Source organism: Trichosurus vulpecula, chromosome 6 (assembly GCF_011100635.1).
Source record: "Trichosurus vulpecula isolate mTriVul1 chromosome 6, mTriVul1.pri, whole genome shotgun sequence".
NCBI classification, from domain to species: Eukaryota; Metazoa; Chordata; class Mammalia; order Diprotodontia; family Phalangeridae; genus Trichosurus; species Trichosurus vulpecula.
This window is the reverse complement of record NC_050578.1, coordinates 175,940,348-175,960,840: the sequence shown is the minus strand read 5'-3', so window position 1 is coordinate 175,960,840 and position 20,493 is coordinate 175,940,348. Positions and strand designations below refer to the sequence as shown.

Genomic DNA, 20,493 nt, shown 5'->3' with positions numbered 1-20,493 from the left:
GCCACTCAGGTTGAATGAGAAGAGGTAGATAGCAGTGAGAAGGCAAGAAGGTTTTACTCCTACTTTGCTTCTCTTTTCTATGTAAGAAGGAAATTATCTTTTTTTTTTCCTAGAAAGGTTGGAACAAAGATGGATTTTAGGGAGTTGAAACACAAGCTATATAATGAGGGAGTGAGAGAATTTGACTCAGTTCACTAGTCTGGATGAGTTCTATGCTACAGTCCTCTATGAAATGGTCTATGGGATTGTTGAACCACTGTCAGTGATCTTTGAAAGATCTCGAAAAGCAGAAGAGTAATGGAGAAGGTAAATGCTGCATTAATTTTCCAAAAGGTGATGAAATAGGAGGCTGAAAAATTATAAAGCAGTGACTTTGGTTTCTGGAAAAATTCTAGAACACTATTTTTTAAGGAGCTTGACCTAGACATACTTAGATTACCTAACATGGAGGCATGCCGCATCCTGTGTTTTCAAAGTATGTGGGTGGGTGGAACCTCTTTCTTCTTTCTAGACATAAAAGGCTGCATCTTTAAAAGTCTCCCTCTCTCTCCCTCTGCCCCTCACTCTCCCTGTCCCTCTCCTCCTCCCTGTCTGTCTCACTCTCCCTCTCTCTCTCCTTCTCCCTCTGCCTCTCTTTCTCTCTCTTTGTCTCTCTTTCCTTGGACACTCTTTCCTGCTGTACCAAAAGGGTAAGGATCACAGTTAACTCACATAATGGGCATTATGAACTAAACCATAAGTGGGGATAATTTCTTCCCTTCCCTCCCCCTTTTGACAGCATGTCTGGAGTGTTTGTCTTGTCTGTCCTTCTCAGTTTCAGGTGAGAGTGGTGATCCCCCATGGACCCAGAGTTTGTGTCATGTTGCAACATTATCGCCAGGACAGCAAGGACGATATAGCTAGGCAGCCTGGCCAGGAAGCCCAGAGAGGCTAGGATACTTGAGAATTGAACCTGTGTGGGGTTTTGGACTTCTAATTGAAACTATGATATATAGGAACCAAGCTAAGTTATCAACCTAATTCTCTTCCCTTCTGCAGAGACTAAGGTGATATAGGGAAGGGGAATTAAGTTCCACATATTAGGGAGTAAGTTTTCATATTTATGCCTTTTGGAGTAAATATTACTTTGCAAAAGCTAATCTGACTGTTAGTGACTAAGTAGAATTGCTATTCAGTGGGATTCCCCTACATGTGGGGCAAAGCATTGGTGGAGAGCCGATCCATTCATAAATTTTTAACGTTACTGGAGAACTCTGGGTGAACAGTGAAATGTAACACAGGGTTAATTTTAGACATTGAGATGCAGGGTAGTCAGTGTTACATATAATTTTTTAAAAATACCCATAACAGAACAAACAATGATCATGAAGAATCAGTCTTGATGTTTTCATATGGCATACCAGGCTAAATCGACTTTTTTAACAAAATGATTAGATAGCTACATCAAAACACTATTGTATGTATAGTTTCACTAGTTCTTAGCAAAGCACGTGATAAAAACTTTCATAGTATTCATGTGCAGAAAATAGAGAGTTGAGGGCTAGATGACAGTACAGTTAGTTGATTCAGAATTAATTGAATGGCCTGACCTAAAGAGTACTTGTTAATGGTATCTTGCCACTTTGTAAGGAGACCTCTAATAGAGTTCCCTACACATTTCTGCCTGGCCATGTTTTCTGGAACAATAATTAGTTACTTGGATTAAAGGCAAAGGTGACTTAGTTGTCAATTTTTCTAACAATGCAAAGGTAGCATGGATGAGTAACATGCTTGATTATAGTCAGGATCAAAAAGATTTCAACAGACTTGAACTTTGTACTTCCCTATCACTGGGAGAGTTATAGTCTCATCATACTCTACCATTGTCAGAACAAGTCTATGACATTGTGTTACATCTGGACACCACTGTTATAGAAGGACATTGATAAAGCTGGTGAGTATGTTCAGAAGTGAGCCATCATGATAGTGAGAGTCCTTGAGATCACATTCTATGAGGATTTTTTTAAGACGCTAAATTTGTTCACTCTGGAGAAATGAGGCTCAGAGAGAGCCTGACTGCTATTTGACACTTGAAAGTCTGTTACATAAGAGATTTAACTTGTTCTATTTGGCCCTAGAGCACAGAACTCCAAACTCTGTTCGGAAATTGCAGAAGCACATTTAGGCTTGATGAAAGAAAAAAAAAGTAACAAAATAAGAAATGTAAAAAAAAAAATCTACTGCATAAAGAGGTAAGCCTCACTTGAAATTTTCAAATAACTATGGAATGGACATTTATCAGATAATTTCCCATAGAATGGATCTTTGTTCAAGCATGAGTTTTGACTGACACCAAGATTTTATGATTCTGTGAAATTCATTTCCAATATCAGGAAGGGGAGAGAGAGTCCAAATACATTTTGCAAACATTTCTAAAAGTTTTCAAAATAATGATGAATGCATACTTCTCAATTATTATATGCATTAAAAATTGAATATGAATGGAGAAAATGACAGAATTTTAAAATAGAAACATTTTTTAAGCTTGGAGTCAGATTTGTTTGAAGTCCAAGTTCTGAAACAACCTGGATGTGTGACTTTGATCAAGTCACTTATCTATTTGAGCTTCAGGTTTCTCATATATTAAATAGGGATCAAAACACATAGATGATCTACCCCTCAAGGGTATGTTAAGCCAAGTTTTTTTTTCTTTTTTACTTTAAAATTTTGTTTATTATTCAAGAATTTATTTTGGTTTGTGTTTTCTTTTAGTTAATATGGTAACATTCATGGTTAATATAGTAATATTCTGCATGACTGCAAAGGTGTAATCTCCTTCAAATTGCTTGCCTTGTCAAGAAGTGGGGAGTAAAGGGAAAGAATTTGGAACTCGAAACTTTAAAAGAATGTTAAAAATTGTTTTTCCATATAACTTAGAAAAAGTATTTGTTAAAAAGGCCTGTTTCCTTAAATATCAATTTCTTACCCTGTATAATTATACTCATTTTGCTGAGTAGGTTATTCCAGGTTGCAATCCTACTTACTTTGCTTTGCAGAATGTAATATTCCAAGCCTATATCCACTTATTGTGTGATACATTGTGCTTTCCTAACCTGAAAGTCCTTGCTTTTGGCTACAAGATTTCTAGAAGTTTTCATTTTGAGGTCTTCTTCAGGAGGTGATTGGTGGATTCTTTCCATTTCAACTTTGCCCTCTGGTTCTAAAATATCTGGGTAGTTTTCCTTTATCATTTCTTGAAATATTATGTCTAGGCTCTTTGCTTGGTCATGGCTTTCAGGTAGTTCAATAATTTTGAAATTGTTTCTTGACATTTCATGGAGGCATTAGCTACCAACTGATCAATTCAAAATTTTAAGGAGTTATTTTCTTCTGTGAGTTTTTGTGTATCTTTGGACATTTTGGCAATTCTGATGTTTTAGTGAGTCATTTTCTTCAGTATTTTTGTGCCTCTTTTACAGAGTGGCTAATCTTCATTTTGTAATTATCTTGCATTACTTTCATTTCTTCTTCCTATTTTTTGCTCTAGATTCTGATTACTAAGAGCATTGTTTTGATTTTTCTCTAGTTCTTCTAGGAATTCTTGTTGGATTTGTCCCCAGTTGTATTTTTGAGGCTTTTCTCATATTTTAAAGTCATTACCTTTTCTGAGCCTGTATCTTGACCCTCCATAGTCATCATAGTACTGTTTGATAGTCACGCTCTTTTTTGATTTGTACATTTTCCTAGTCTATTTTCAATTTGGACTTTACGTTAGAATTAGGTTTTGTTCACCCCTAGAGTAGAGGCAGTAGTATGGATAACTTATTTGGTCTTCAGATTTTTGAACTTTAATGCATTACATAAATGTAAACTATTCATTATTATGGGATGGAGGAAGAATCTATGGCGAAGGGATTTCCAAAACTTACATCTTAAACAAGTCCTCAGTTTAAATCTTGGTGGGTTCTGTTTATGTGAGTCATGCTACAATTGGAGGAGTTGGAGTCAGAGAATCTGACTGCTGAAAAATGCCTCTGTTATTTATTGTATGTGAAATATATAATTAACTCAAACTTTTTGGGTTAGTTTTCTCATTTATAAAATAAAAGGATTGGACTATGAGATCTCAAAATACTCTTCAGCTTCTAAATCCAATACTCTTATTACTTCTTCTGGGCCATTTATGTCATATTTATACTGGTGCTTATTTTTCAATATTTTCATTCTAACTATTCAGAGAGCCCTGAGACTTCCTTATTCCAAGGAATAGTATGCATTTGGTACTATGGATATGATGTTTCAATTTAGCAAACATTATTATATGAAGCTACATTTAAATGAGAAACCAAAGTACCTATTACCCCTAATAATTTTAGTCTTACTTTTAAATGATTGTTAGTATTTTGTCTGTAATGTCTTGCATCCAAAAGGGGAAAATGGGAAGAAAGGTCTGCATATTACTGGATTTGAAGAGCACAAAATCAAAAGTGTTTTAGAAATCATAAATCCATTACCATAATCTGGGCAATTCTAATTTGCAGTAAAAATTTTGCACTTGTTTGACCATTTCCAAAGTAAATTTCCTGTATGATTGCACACTTCTATTTATCATATAAAAAGAAAAGCTTTGAAAAACACCTCAGAATTAATGTAGACTAATCTCTCCTCTTAAAGATGGGGAAATTGAGGTCCAGAAAGGAAATGAGACTCATGGTCTTCTGCCCCAATGCAGTATTCTTTTCATTATTCTGTACTGGTAGATTCACCTTTGTCTTATTTCCTCTATGCCTTAAGAACTTTTCACACATTTCTATGTAGTCCTGCAAAAACTCTAATATACAGGACAGATTCTTCATTTATTTATATGATTATTTATGAAACAAGATAAGCTTGGGAAAAGCAAATATATTAGGGTTACAAGAGGTTCCTCCTTCGTTATGATAATCTTTCCTCCCTGTAACACAAAATACAAGTTTTTTTTTCCCTTTTACTACTAAATTTTCTATGATGATTAATTAATATATGTACATGTGTATGTATGTATGTCTGTATGTATGTGTATATATATATATACACATACATACAGACATACATATATAATTTGCCATTTTTGACTGATGTACTATATGGTTAAAAAGACCCCAGAGAGCGTTTTGATTTTGCAAAGCCCAGAGGAAACATAAAATAGGATAGAGGGAAATTTATTCTGGACTTAGAATGAACCTTGTTCATATAGAAGTGAAATTAACCTTCTTGCTCTGTTCATTGACCTCAAAGCTGTAGCCAAAGACAGGACATTGATGGTGAGAGTACTTAATCTATCTGTGGCCTTCTGCTTTGCTGACTTTACAATTCTCTACCTCCATTGATTTAAGCTTGTACAGTGACATGCCTCCAGATTATAAATTTAAGAAACAGATCAATCCAGTCCTTTTGAGATGCTTTAAAATCCTTTTACGAAAAAAATAGGTTACACTAACTCAAATTGCATCTTCCATTAAGTCGTGATGTATATGGAGTCTTGTAATAATGCTTAATGTCTTCAATATAAAAAAGCATGGTATGATGAAATGGATACTTGATTTGAAGAGGGAGGATAATGAGGATTCATTTTATGTATCTGTTGGATAAGAGCGGGGACCATCTGCAGTTGTACTGATCTATATCTTCCCACTGGACCCGGATGGCTCCAGAGGAGAGAGTGAGGGTGGTGACTTTGCACAGCCCTCCCTTAATTAAATGCAATTTATTTGCAAGTCATGACATCACCTTCCTGATGTCATGGTCCTCTTTGAGAACAAAGGATAAAAAACAACCTGTAAGTAGTAGGAGCTACCCCACTGGGGACCCAAATGGCCAGTTCAGTTGGGCAATGCACCTCCTTCCTTTGCTCCTTCCTTCCTTCCTTCCTTCTCTCCCTCCCTCTCCTCTCTCTTTCTTCCTCCTCTGTCCATACAGGGTATCATACCTTTCCCAGTGGGAGCTCTGCCCAAAAGAATGTAAATTTTGATCACTGAAACTTCTTGGGGTTTACAGCCTAGATTACATTTTTTAAGGATCATGCCTTAAATTCAAATCACTCTGCCTCTCATTGGTTGGTTAATAATAGGTCCCAGCCCAAGCCTCATTTGATCATTGTTTGGACTCTGATGGCTCAGAAAGAATCTAAATAGCAATTGTTTCTGTTTTGGCCAGAAACCCTGAGGGTCTTCCCCTACCAGATTTATTTATTTTTCGACTAGGTAAAAGAGACCTGGTAAAGGACTTTGCTTAAAAAGGCCAAGGTCGTGTACTCTCTCTTCTAGTACCCAGGCCAGTATTGAGATTGACTCCCATTATGAAGGTATCAACTTCTACACATCAATTACCCGAGCCCGTTTTAAAGAGCTGAATGCTGATCCCTTCCGTGGCACACTAGACCCTGTGGAAAAGGCCTTGAGAGATGCCAAGCTAGATAAATCACAGATTCATGAAATCGTCCTGGTGGGTGGTTCTACTCGAATCCCCCAAATCCAGAAGCTTATGCAAGATTTCTTCAATGCCAAAGAACTCAACAAGAATATCAATCCTGATGAGGCTGTTGCTTATGGTGCAGCTGTCCAGGCTGCCATTTTGTCTGGAGATAAATCTGAGAATGTGCAGGACTTGCTGCTGTTGGATGTCACTCCTCTTTCCCTTGGAAGTGAAACTGCTGTTGGAGTTATGACCATTCTGATCAAATGTAATACCACCAAGCAGACACAGACCTTTACCACCTATTCGGACAACCAGCCTAGTGTGCTTATTCAGGTTTGTGAAGGTGAGAGAGCAATGACAAAGGACAACAACCTGCTTGGCAAATTTGAGCTGACAGGAATTCCTCCAGCACCCAGGGGTGTTCCTCAGATGGGAGTAACTTTGACATTGATGCAAATAGCACCCTCACTGTTTCAGCTGTGGATAAGAGCACAGGCAAGGAGAACAAGATCACCATCACCAAAGACAAAGGACGTCTGAGCAAAGAAGATATTGAGCGCATGGTCCAGGAGGCTGAGAAATACAAGGCTGAGGATGAGAAGTAGAGAGATAAGGTGTTGTATAAGAATTCTCTGGAATCTTATGCTTTCAACATGAAGGCCACCGTAGAGGATGAGAAACTGCAAGGCAAGATTGGGAATTAAGACAAACAGAAGATCCTTGACAAATGTAATGAAGTAATCAACTGGCTGGATAAGAACCAGACTGCTGAGAAGGAAGAATTTGAGCATCAGCAGAAAGAATTGGAGAAGGTCTGAAACCCCATCATTACTAAGCTGTACCAGAATGCAGGGGGCATGCCATGCCAGGAGGCATGCCTGGTAGGTTCCCAGGGGGTGGAGCAGCCCCATCTGGAGGTGCTTCTCCTGGACCCACTATTGAACAGGTCGACTAAACACATCAGAAGAAAGAGCATTCCACACAGCTTTCTAAAAATTGAAGGACTCAAATTTGTAGCCAAGGCAGTAGCCGTTTAAAAGTAACATTTAAGCTACTGTGTAAATCTGGGCACTCTGAATACTTGAATGTGTGCAGAGGGAGAGAAGTGAACAACATTGCACTTTATCAGTACTGTAAACAAGTGGAAATGCAATTCTTGTCCTGGAGAATAAAATCTGTTTAAATTGGCGCCATTAAAAAAAATAAAAAAAATAAAAAGGCCAAGGTCTCCCACTGCATCAGGGACCATGTGCACTTGTCCTGATCTATATCTTGCTGCCGTACTCAAATGGCTCCAGAGAAAAGAGTGAGGCTGGTGATTTTGCACAGGCCCTCCCTTACTTAAATCCAATTTACTTTCTAGTCATGGCATCACCTTCCTGATGTCATGGTTTTCTTCAAGAAGAAAGGACAAACAACAAGGTTGGATAAGATGGTCTTTGAGGTCCCTTCTGACTCCCACATTCTTTGATTATGTCATGTCTTGTTCTAAAAGGCTAGCTTTTTTACTTATTCAGTGGGACTTTTGGTTAGCCAAGAAACTACTCTGGGCTTGGGTTTTCTCATCTTTAAAATGAGTGGCACGGACCAAATAATATCATACATATGTCATTGACTTAGTTCAGGTGAAAAAGTCAGCACCCTGAACTTCAGAGAAAACCCAGACAGAAATTACAAGCAGAACTTATATAAACAGAGCAAATACAAATCAGCAGACAGGGCTTCTAACTGTCTGTCCATAGCAATACAGGCATAGTTACAAGAGACAGAAGCACCAACATCTGGATTTTCAAATGCTTCTTCAGGGTCAGAGTGGATCATAAACCATGTGATTCAAACTCATGTGACTTAGGCTTTCTTGGGATTAAGCAAGTCATCAAAGACTCTTGATTCAATCAAAGACTCAATCAAAGGCACTTGATTGCCTTAACGCTGAGAAGCAACCCAAAAGCAAAAAAAAAAAAAACAGCACAAAGTCCTACTTTGCTTGCCATTACACTCCTCTACTCTGAGCCCACACACACACAAACACACACACACACACACACACACACACACACACACACACACACATACCCACAATCGAGATTTGGTCACACACATATACATATACAATATATCTATATACACATATACACACACATACATATATACCTCTATATGTACAAAATATATGTGAAAAGTTCATCAGTGGTATGCTGGGAACAGGTAATAAAACCTATAAGGCACAACTTCTTTTACTAATACTTGAAAATATTTGTGTGGCTAACAATCATATTGTATATTGGACACATATCCAATGAAATTATTGTGTCTCCCTCCTCTATATTAATAATTTTAATTGCCAAAAAATAACTTGCTTCTTAAACTCTATACCAATTGAATTTTACTTATTGTTTCTACTCCTATAACATATCTTTGTTAACAAAGAAAAACAAATTCTATTCCATTTATATAGCTTTAAATTTTCATTCAGTGATAGAACTGATGAAGAGAAATGAGAGGGAAAAGTTCTAAGACCCCAAAATTCTAGCTGAAAGGGCCATCATATAATACTATTCCAAACTATCAACTTCCATTGTGTGTGTTCTAATTGTGAAACACCTTCAATCAGTCAACAGATATTTATCACTTATGTGCCTTTAGAAGAGATATTTAAATACACATTACACCTGGGGATTTATGAGATTACTCAGGATACAAACACGTCTGTGATTATACTGAAATAGGCAGGCCCTGCTTGTGAGCTCACTATCTGAATGAAAGTACGCTCCTAAGACTATTAATGGATACTATCAGGTGGAAATTTAGGTTTCTAGTGCTTGACTGACCAATAATGAAAGCTAAAAGAATGAAATGCTATAATGGAATTAACAATGGACATTCAAAAGACCTGAATTCTATCATTTACTAGATGAGAAAACATTTTGATTTAGATGCAAATGACTCAAGTTCAAATCCCATCTGAAGCCTTGACTACTTCTGTGATGTTATGCAAATTACTTATCCTCTATAATTATCAACTTCATCATCTGCAAAAAGGAATGATGATCTACTTCTGTCTATGACATGTCTCTTTTGAGGAGCAAATACGATAACCTATATAAAAACCTTTGAATCTACAAATAATAAAGAGATCAACATCCTCACCTTTTCTCTGAGGGAAAGCCTGGTCTTTTATAGGATCCACTGAGCATGTGTGCTTCTGCCCACAGGGATTAGGGCCCTTAGGATGGCTCAAAGTAATTCCCTTCCCCTTCAAATAAGGAAAAAAAAAATGAAAGAATTGTACTTCTGTGATAACACTTGTCCATTGGCTCAAGGGAGCTGAGATCTTTATCCTCTGACTGTCCCACAGAGAGACCTCTACTCTAGTCTCAAGTAGTTATAAAATGGCATGACAAAACTGATGCTGTGCAAGATGGCAGAGTAAAAGCAAGGACTTGCTTGAGCTCTCCCCCAAATGCTTCCATATTAATGTACAAAATGACTCTAAACAAATTCTAGAGTTACAGAACCCACAAAATGACAGAGTAAAACAAGTCTCCAGCCCAAGACAGCCTGGAAGATTGACAGGAATTTCTATTGCATGGTGTTGGGAGCAGAGCACAGCCTGGCATGGGCTGAGCCAGCCTAGACTGGGCTAGAGCAGCCCTGGTGGAACAGGCTGCAAGGCACTGAATCAGTGGCAGTTGTGGCAGTTTCCAGATTTCTCAACCTACAAATGCCAAAGACAACTTAGCAGGTCAATGGGAAAACTGTTGGAACAGGGTGAAAGAAGAGTGCAGTCTGGCCTCAGCCCCAGGATGGTGGATGTGGCTGGAGCAGTGGCAGCAGCAGTAGTGACTGCTTCCAGAGCTCCAGGCCTGCAGAGAGTGGGGGAATCAAGTAGCTGATAAGAGACGGAGTCCAGGGGTCTCTTTGCTGGTCCTAAGGCAGGATTCTCTTGCTTTGCCTTGCTTGGATCTGGGTCCTAGGGTGAGGAGGAGTACTGGTGTGGAAGAGCTTGTGGTGGCTGTGGAGAGGAAATCCTCCTCACAATTCCAAGGAAGAAAAGAGTGCTTTGAAGTTACTCACAGAACAGAGAATAGGCCAGGAGGGTAGTAAACACCTCTTCTTGGATCATACTACCTCAGAAGAACTGAAAATCTACAGGTGCCTAGAAGTAGCTCTGAAAACAGCTGCAAAAATCCCCAAAGCTTGGAACAGAGCACTCTCCACTCTGGAAGCAGAGTCATACCTTGACAAAGATCTCAAAAGTCAAATAATTGCCTGGGAAAATGAGCAGAAAGCATAAAAAACTCAGACTATAGAATTTTACTTTGGTGGCAAAGAAGATCAAAACATACAATCAGAAGAAGACAGCAAAGTCAAAGATGCTACATTAAAAGCCTCCAAGAAAAATATGAATTGGTCACAGGCCATGGAAGAGCTCAAATCAGAAAGGATTTTGAAAACCAAGTAAGAGAAGTAGAGGAAAAATTGGGAAAAGAAGTGAGAGTGATGCAAGAAAACCATGAAAAACAAGTCAATAGGTTGCTAAAGGAGACCCCAAAACACTGAAGAAAATAAAACTAATCCAAAAAATCTAACATAAATGGCAAAAGAGGTCCAGGAAGCCAAGGAGGAGAAGAATATCATAAAAAAGAATTGACCAAATGGAAAAGGAGGTCCAAAATCTCTCTGAAGAAAATAATTTTTTAAAATTACAATGGAACAAGTGGAAGTTAATGACTTTATGAGAAATAAAGGAATTATGACAAAACCAAAAGAATAAAAAAGAGTAGAAGGCAATGTGAAATATCTCATTGGAAAAACCACTGACCTGGAAAATAGAGGAGAGATAATTAAAAAAAAAAATTAGACTTCCTGAAGGCAATGATCAGAAAAAGAGACTAGACATCATCTTTCAAGAAATTATTAAGGAAAACTGCATATTTTAGAACTAGAGGGTATACTAGAAATTGAAAGAATCCACTGATCACCTCTTGAAAAAGATCCCCAAAGGAAAACTCATAGGTATGTTGTAGCCAAATTGCAGAGTTCCCAGCTCAAGGAGAAAATATTGCAAGCAGCCAGAAGGAAATAATTCAAGTATTGTAGAAACACAATGAGGATAACAAAAGATCTAGCAGCTTCTACATTAAGGGATCGAAGGGCTCGGAATATGAAACTCTGGAGGTCAAAGGAGCTAGGATTAAAACCAAGAATCACCTACCTAGCAAAGCAGTATAATACTTCAGTGGAAAAAAAGCATTTTAAATGAAATAAAGGACTTTCAAGCATTCTTGATCAAAAGACCAGAGTTGAATAGAAAATTTGACTTTCCAATGCAATAATCACTAGAAGTATGAAAAGAAAAGCAGAAAAGAGAAATCATAAGGGACTTATTAAAATTGAACTGTTTACATTCCTACATAGAAGGATGATATTTGTAACTCATGAGATCTTTCTCAGTATTAGGGTAGTTGAAGGGAATATACATATATACATACTTACATAATATACAAACATATACATGTATACACTCACACATATACATATACACACATGTATACATATACATACATGTTTATATAGACATAATATATGCACATGTACATACATGTATATATGTATGTGCACATATACAGGCAAACATGTATGTATATATGGATATGTGTATATGTGTTTGTATGTATATGTGTGTGTTTGTGTGTATGTGTATGTATATATACACATATGCACATATACACTCGTACACATAAGCATATATGCAATTCATGTACGTCTATACATATATGTATACACATGTGTATATATGTGTATATGTGTATGTATATGTCTATGTGTATGTGTATAATAATGTATGTATGTATGTATATGTATACACACAGAGGGTACAGGATGAGTTGAATATGAAGAGATGATATATAAAAAATAAAATTAATGGGCAAGATAGGAATATATTGGGAGAAGGGGAAAGGGAGAGATAGAATGGGATAAATTATCTCACATAAAAGAGGCAAGAAAAAGCAGTTATAATGGAAGGGAGGAGGGGGTAGGTGAAAGGGAATGAGTGAACCTTACTCTTATCAGATTTGGATTAAGGAATTTATAACATTCACACTCACTTGGGTATCTTACCCTACAGAAAAGTTGGGGGGGGGAAGGGGATAAGAGGGGGGATGATAGAAGGGAGGACAAGTTTGGGGAAGGAGTAGTCAGAAGTCAGTATATCTCTTAACTGAGAAACTAAAAGAAGCTTCTACTTAGCTACAATTTCAACCCAGAAAAATATTGAAAGAAATAATCAGTAGTATGATGAATGAATGAAATATGAAATACTTACTATGTACAAAAGACTGTGGTAGGTGCTCAGGATACAAATAGAAGTGAAAGACAGCCTTTCTTCTCAGAGAGTGGCTTAGAAGAAATCATTTCAAATGAAGAAGACATTATATATTATATTTCAAGAATTAATGTCACTTCTAGAAAGCTTGGGAATGCTGCAAGCTCAGGTCTAGGAAAGCAGGAGGATAGTTCAGATGAGAAATATTACCTTCCAATATAATTAACAAGAACTCACATAGTGGAGACAGGTCAGCAGATCAGAGAAGAGCAAGGTCTATCTAGCAATCAACCTAAGAGACCTGATGTAATATGTGAAACTGGAGAAAGAGTTACTCGTGAAGGCAGAATATTATTCCTTTGCTCATGCAATGCATGTCTTCCATATAATTGTGCTTATTGATGTCCATCTTATTTGCTTCAAACTCTTATTTTACATTTTTCTTTTTCATGTTTCTGTACTAGCATTATACATGTGTGTTATAGTTTATTAAGCATGCTTAGTTTGTTGTTACCTACATGCATATAATGATTATGTTATGTAACATGCCAACATTATTACTATATAAATGTATCATTTAGGCAAAGTTTGAAATGGTTATCTTCAAAGGGGCTTAAGTTACTAAAGATAGCTTCTTCTCTTTCCAGGCTGAGAAGAAATATATCTAGGGATCAGAAAAGGACTGTTTTCTGCTACAGTGGGAGTCTTAATTTTCTGGGGAAAGAAGAATTTTAATTGCCATATTTGATCACAAATTTTCCTAGATAAATTCTCCTGAAAACTCTTTTGTATGCACCACTAGAGAAGGTACACTAAAAAGGGTAGAACTTATTGCTAAATATCTATTCAGAAACTGAGACTATTGACTTTGTTAAATACACTCCAATACATTTTCTAATGACAGGAAGTATTTAAATTTTTGAAGAGAATGTAAGAGCAGCGTTCTACTGATAATCTCATACACTTAAAAGTAATAACTTTTGCTAAGTAAGAACATTTCAATCAGAAATAAGTGCAACAGGGAATGAACACTTCCTTGCATCAAAGGCATTACATGAAAGACTTGGACATGCCTAAGAAATATGTATAAAAAGAGAAAGATGATCTCATAACCAGATAAAGATTCTGAAGGCCTCAAAGTAGAAATAAATGCCAGAGTCATTCAGAGCTGAGTCAACAAACGAAAACCCTTGATCAGCCAGTGAAAGGAAAAAAAGGAAATGAAGGAAGGGCTGGTGACATATCCACTTAAATCGGGCACTTATTGTAGTCTCAACAATTATCTATTCTTTCCCCAACTTTCCCTCCAAGTAGCTATCCATACACAATATAATCTGATGTTTCATTGACCAAATGTTTCCAATGACCTGAATTCTGCTTCAAACACAGTTAATTAAAGAGATATAAATAATGTAAGTTTAGGCAAGGAGTCCAACCTCAGTAGAAATGTTAAGAATTTTTTTAACTGGGGGCTCAGAGCAATGTCATAACTAATGTCATAACTTTTCCTCTAAAACAAGTTCCTTAAAGCAGAAAAAGAGGAAAGTCCATAAAACTTAGGTGACATTTAATTTTTTCTAAACTTAAAAGATGGTAATTTTTTTCATCATAGTGTTAGAGTAATCTTTTAACTACTTGAAAATAATCTGTGTAGTTTCTTAATCCTATTTCTCTGTAAAAATGATTGCTAAGTATTAAATGAATACAAATTCCATAAATGGTCTCCTTTTAAACTCATGCTTTTACACCAGCATTTTGTACTGACCTCATTGAGTGCCATTCACTGTAGAGTCTAAGATAATTCTCCTATATTATACTATGCTTATTAAAATTTAAACATTGGTGTTAAAAATTTCTCCATGTGGCACTGCCATCAAAAGGTTTAAGTAATATGTTTCCACAATTTTTATGCATATGTAATCCAAAGAGTATCTTTAACCTCATTCGCTTGAAAAGCAAAATAAGAATATCTTTGGTTCTTAATTATTTGATTAAAAAGATTTTCATACATACGTACAATTCTTTTTGCCATAGTGTTAATTCAAAATGAAACCAATCAAAACTACTTTATAAAATTTTGTGAATTCACATGAAAAGCTAGATATGTTTTCTTATCACACTTTATGCTTAACAATTTCTCAAGTGTCCTTGCACTAGGGAAGAAATCATTTTGGTAATTATATATAAATGGTATTTGAGGAAGTGATTTTTTTTTCTCATTAAAAGTTTTTAGTTTCTTCCAGGGCAGCTAGATTGAACAGCAGATACAGTATGGGCCCTAAAGTCAGAAAGGCCTGAGATCAAATTTGGCTTCAGATACTTACTAGCTGTGAGACTCTCAACAATCCTATTTCCCTCAGTTCCTCATATGTAAAATGAGTTGGAGAAGGAAATGGCAAATCACTCCACTATTTTAACCAAGAAAACCCCAAATGAGGTCACAGAGAGTTGGACATGACTGAAACAACCAAACAACATCATCAACAAGTTTTCTCCAGATATTTTTTTTCTTGACAACAAATTCTACATGTTCCTTTTCAAGATGTTTCAGTTGTTTTAGGGTTTATTCTATTTTCAATTTAGAGAACTCACACAGAATAAATTCAGTGCTCTTTCATTTCCATTAACACCAGTCCTTTGGAATCACAGTAACCAATATAATAGCTCGTATTTTCTGTATTACTTTTCATTTTTTAAATTTCCAGTATTTCAACTGAAATATCTTTATTTTTTCATAGTTGTGTAAGCTCTAGTAGATTTTTCTTCCAACTAGTTATATGACAAAGCAATTGCTTCGCAAGTGAAAATCAATTCACTTTTAAAAATTAACAATAAACTATAAGCAAATAAATCTAAATACTAAAGTTAAATAAAACAATTATCAAAAATTATTCTATTCATTACTGTTTTCAATAGTTAAGAAACTGATAGATTTTGTGTGCTAGATTATTGTTCATATTTTCCAAAATAAATGAAAATGAAAACAAAGAGTACAGCATATTTTGAAAATTTTAACATCCAAAAATATTATCTATAGGATTATATACTTCAAGTTCACATACAATAAACAACACAACTCATCTGTTTTATGAGCCTACCTACTGTATTTCCCCATGCATGAGACACACCCTTTTTCAAAAAATTTGGGATCTAAAAACTTGGTGCATTTTATACAGTGGTTGTAGATTTTTTTTACTTGCGTTTCCTGCTTTTTCATGCTTATTGTCTTTGCACTCGTTGTTTCACATTTGTTATCATATATTAGGTTACATTTTGCTACATTCTGCCCAGAAGTGGCTCAGAAAAGATTTTCGTACAGTGTTGAATTCAAGTTAAAAGTGATCCACTTTGCAAAAATGAATGGAAATCATGCTGCTGAACATATGTTTGGTCCTCCTCCACCTGAGAAAACAATCCGAGACTGGCTATGGGAAGAAGAAATCCTACTGAAAATGCCAATACAGAAGAAGGCCAGGAGAGACAAGTCAGCAAAATGGCCTGATTTAGAGAGGGAATTGAAGATATGGATTGAAGAGCAAAGGGCAATTGGAATTCCTGTGTCCACAAATATGTTTCAGCACGAGGCAAGAAGAATTGCTGATGAAAAAGAAGTTACTGATTTCAAAGGAGGACACAATTGGCGCTTCAGGTTCATGAAACAGAGTGGACTAAGCATGTGTACACACACCAGACTTGCCCAAAAGATGCTTGAAAGCTATGAACAGATGAATAAAACTTGAGTTCAATAACTTAATGTAATACATTTTTTTTTTCAAATTTTGGGCCCCAAAATTAAGGTGCGTCTTACACATGAGGGAATACGGTATATCCATGGAAAGGGACTGTGACAGATCCTGACCTCCTTAAAAAGGACACATAGATTAAAATTTAACCTTCTTTGCACATACCGTATAAGTCAATGGTTGCACTGTATTCTCTGTCAGTTAAAGTGAATACCGGTCCTTGTGAATTCTAAATAGTCTTGCCTTCATTGACTTTGATCAGAACTTTGTTTTCATTGGTAAAGTAAAGTGTGTATGTTCTTCCTTCTGTGAGGCATCTAGCTGGGACAGTAGACAAGTATTTGATTTGAAATCAGGAAGATGTGAATTTAAATTCTAACTCAGACATACTATCCGCATAAGTCATTTCTTTTAGCCTCAGTTTCTTTTTCTGGGTAATAATAGTAACTATATAGTGAAGATCAAATAAAATAATTTATGTAAAGTCCTTGTAAAACATAAAATACAAAATAAGATCTTCTGGAGAGGACAATGATGACAGTGATGATCTTGATCATTACTTAAGAAGCTGTCTGATGAACCTGAATTAATTAACAGTGTATATAAGTATCATGGAGCCCATGTAATTTTACGATCATTTTCCTGACTTTTAAAGCCCTCATCCTAAAAATCCATCACATTTCCTCCACTTTCTGCTACAAATATCTTCCCTTCTTAGTATGTTGCTCTCCTTAGCAACCCATGAATACTTCAATATCATTCTCTGCCTTTATTAAAGTTTTTTAACTGTTGCAGATGTCTTCCTCTCTCACTGAATGCGTAAACTACTCTTTATACTTGAGCTTTCAAACATAGTCTGGGAATTATAATTTTATACTTATATACAATGTTGTATTAGTCAATTTATTCATCTTATCCCATAAGCACTTATTAAGTGCCTACTGTGTGCAAGACACTGTGCCAAGTATGAGGATTACAGAGACAATACAAAAAAGAAACCAAAACAGGGTTAGCATCATTTAAAAGCATACACCTTACTGAAGGGTTGTGTGGACTGAGTGTGTGGTTTGTCCTTACTTCTCAAGGTAGACCAAGACATTGGGAAGATGTTGCTATGACTTGCAAGTGAATTGGATTTAAGTGAAGGAGGATTGTGCCAAGTCACCACCCTCACTCTCTCCTCCCAAGCCATCTGGGTCCAGTGCCCAGATATAGATCAGCACAACTGACTTGAGTCAGGGGGTCATGTCACTAAATCTCAAGGGAGATGGCATTTATCTAGTGTAGATATAGATACAATGATCTAAAGTTTGCAAAGCATATTACAAATGTTACCTCACTTTATCCTCACAATAATTGTAAGAGACATTAGGTGTTGTGATACCCTTTTTACAGTAGAAGAAACTAAGGGAAACACTTCTGCAGGGTCTCATAGCTAGTAAGAATCTGAGTTTGGATTTGAACTCAATTCGTTCTTACTCTGGGTCTAGTATGTTCATAGTGCCACCAAGCTTTCTTTAAGTTAACCTCTAAAGAAAGCTCATATGTATTGGTTTTGTTTTTCCAACTTGAATACAAGCTGTTTGAAAGTAGGTGCCAAGACACTTTTGCCTTCTGTAGTCTCAGAATGCTTAGCAAAGTGTTGAACATGTATGACATACAGTTAAAATGTTTTACAAAGTATTACTCTAAATGTCGTACAAATATTTTCTCATTTGATCATCACCACACCCCAGGAAGTAGGTGCTGTTTTGGTCCCCATTTTATAGTTGAAGAAACTAAGGCAGAGAGAGGTTAAGTGACTTGTTCAGGGTCACCTAGCTGGTAAGTGTCTGGGAACAGTTTAATTACTGATTCCAGGCCTAGCAATCTGTTCGTTATGTGACCTAACTACCTGTAGATAGGAGGAGATGATGATGAGAAAAAACAACAGTTGCTTCATGCCCCTTCATGCCACCCCTTCATATGTGACTACTTATTTTCCCACAAGTATAAAAGTACAATTAGGATACATTCTTCCTTTAATTTAAGTGGTTTGGAATAAATTCTGCATCTCTACCTTTTAAAAATAAGGGTTATTATTATAATAACAATAACAATAATAAATTGTTTCCCTGCCAGATTTTGTGTTACAGTTATTTTTTTCTTTCAAAGAATCCCACCACACACACACACACACACACACACACACACACACACACACACTCCTATTCCTTACACCTAGCACAAAATTTGAAAGTTTTTAGTTCTTCCCCATATTACATGTTCAGGTCACTTCTTTGCTCATTGGAGAAGGAAGATTAGTGGACTGTATTTCCAAGGTTGATTGTAAAGAATTAATATACAGAACATGACAATCACCTCTCACTTATCTCATCACAGCAAACCTTGCTTTCATTTTTTAATGCTATTACATGGTTCACTTACTCTGTCTTAAATTGACATTATAACAATTTCTATTGGTGCTTAACAGTTGATTAGAAGAGGTAAAAAGTTTTTCTCAAGTCAAAACTTTTTTTTGGCCAGATAGTATATTCATAAGAAAAAGAGAAAAAAGGTTGTGGGAAGAAAGAAGAAAGAATTGTTGGATCATAGAGTTTGATTTAGAAGGCTTCTCAGAGTTTAGTTTGACTATCTCTCATACATAAGATCTTTCAAATCTCTGAAAGATAGTCAGCTAACCACTTCTTAAACTGAGTAATAGGTCAAGGCACAGCTAAGAGGTTTATTCTGCTCCAGGACAGAATGGCTGGAGAGACTTTTCTGAAGTTCTTTTTAACATGTCACCTTTGTAACTTTTAATTGGTGTTCCTAATTTTATCTCCCAGTGTAATACAAAGACATAGTTTGTTATTTACACATAATAGTTCTTCTAACATTTAAGCACAGTTAATATGTCTGCTCTTAGTCATGTAATCTCCTCATGAAAAACCCCATTATATTCAACTATACTTTATAAAACGTAGCTTCCATAGGTTCCTCACCTTCTGGTTGCTCTCACTGACTCCAGTTTATCTATGTCCCTTTACAATTGTGAGATTTGGAACCAAATACATTGTGCCACATATAATATGATAGTGATACAGCAAAGATACTACTTCCTTTGATTTAGTCCTAGATGACACATGTCACTTGCGTACCCTTGCTATTCCCTTATACTCTTGTGATGTAACGGGATGGTGTCTATATTTCAATACTAAGAAGATTTTATCAGTGAGTTTTTAAATGACCATTTCTAAAGGGGTTAGATGTTCTTCAAATGTTAGCTAAGCAAATTTACTGAGATTTAGAATTTAGATATTTCCAAAATTTTTCATGTAATTTGAAACTGGAGCAGGGATGGGCGGGGCAAGGAATGCATTCCCCTGTAGATGCCATAGTACTTAAGGAAGTTTTAACATTGTATTTTTGTTTACAATACCTAGCACAGTGCCTGACACCCATTTGATGTTTAATAAATTCTTGTCATATTGAGTTGAATTGATTTGGGGGAAAAGCTTCCAATATTACTATTTGATTTCAGATTCACAAGTTCTTATGTGAGGAAGATGCTTCTCTCTTTAGTCCTGTTTAGTTCTTTATTGTACTCTATGGCATTTATTCCCATACACTTTCTTGACCTATCCTTGGCTCTGAGGTAATTATAGTTGTTCCATGCAACTCCATAGTCCAGCCAAGTTCTGATTTTTATCTGCTTTTCTTTGAATTTTCTGGCTAAATAGAGGTTACTGCTATTGCTACTGATCACTACTGTTACGTTTGATGGCCCACAAACTGATAAAGCTGATTTTTCTCTCCTATCTTTTTAAAGGAAATGTTTGAGCATATAGTATCGGGACTATCTTGTTTTTTTTTTTTAAATTTTCATTCAACTGAAAATTATGACTGGCTTTCTGACTTTTGCACATAGAAAAAATTGATGCTGACTCTGTTGCATGGTGACCTACAGAAAAAAAGATGAATTAACAAGTTCCAAGTTATATG

At 36.1% G+C, this 20,493-nt stretch overlaps 1 pseudogene; it reads left to right on the top strand.

The window, feature by feature from the left end:
- Positions 1-452: 452 nt before the first annotated feature.
- Positions 453-7,390, top strand: LOC118854848 (annotated as a pseudogene).
- Positions 7,391-20,493: the final 13,103 nt, after the last annotated feature.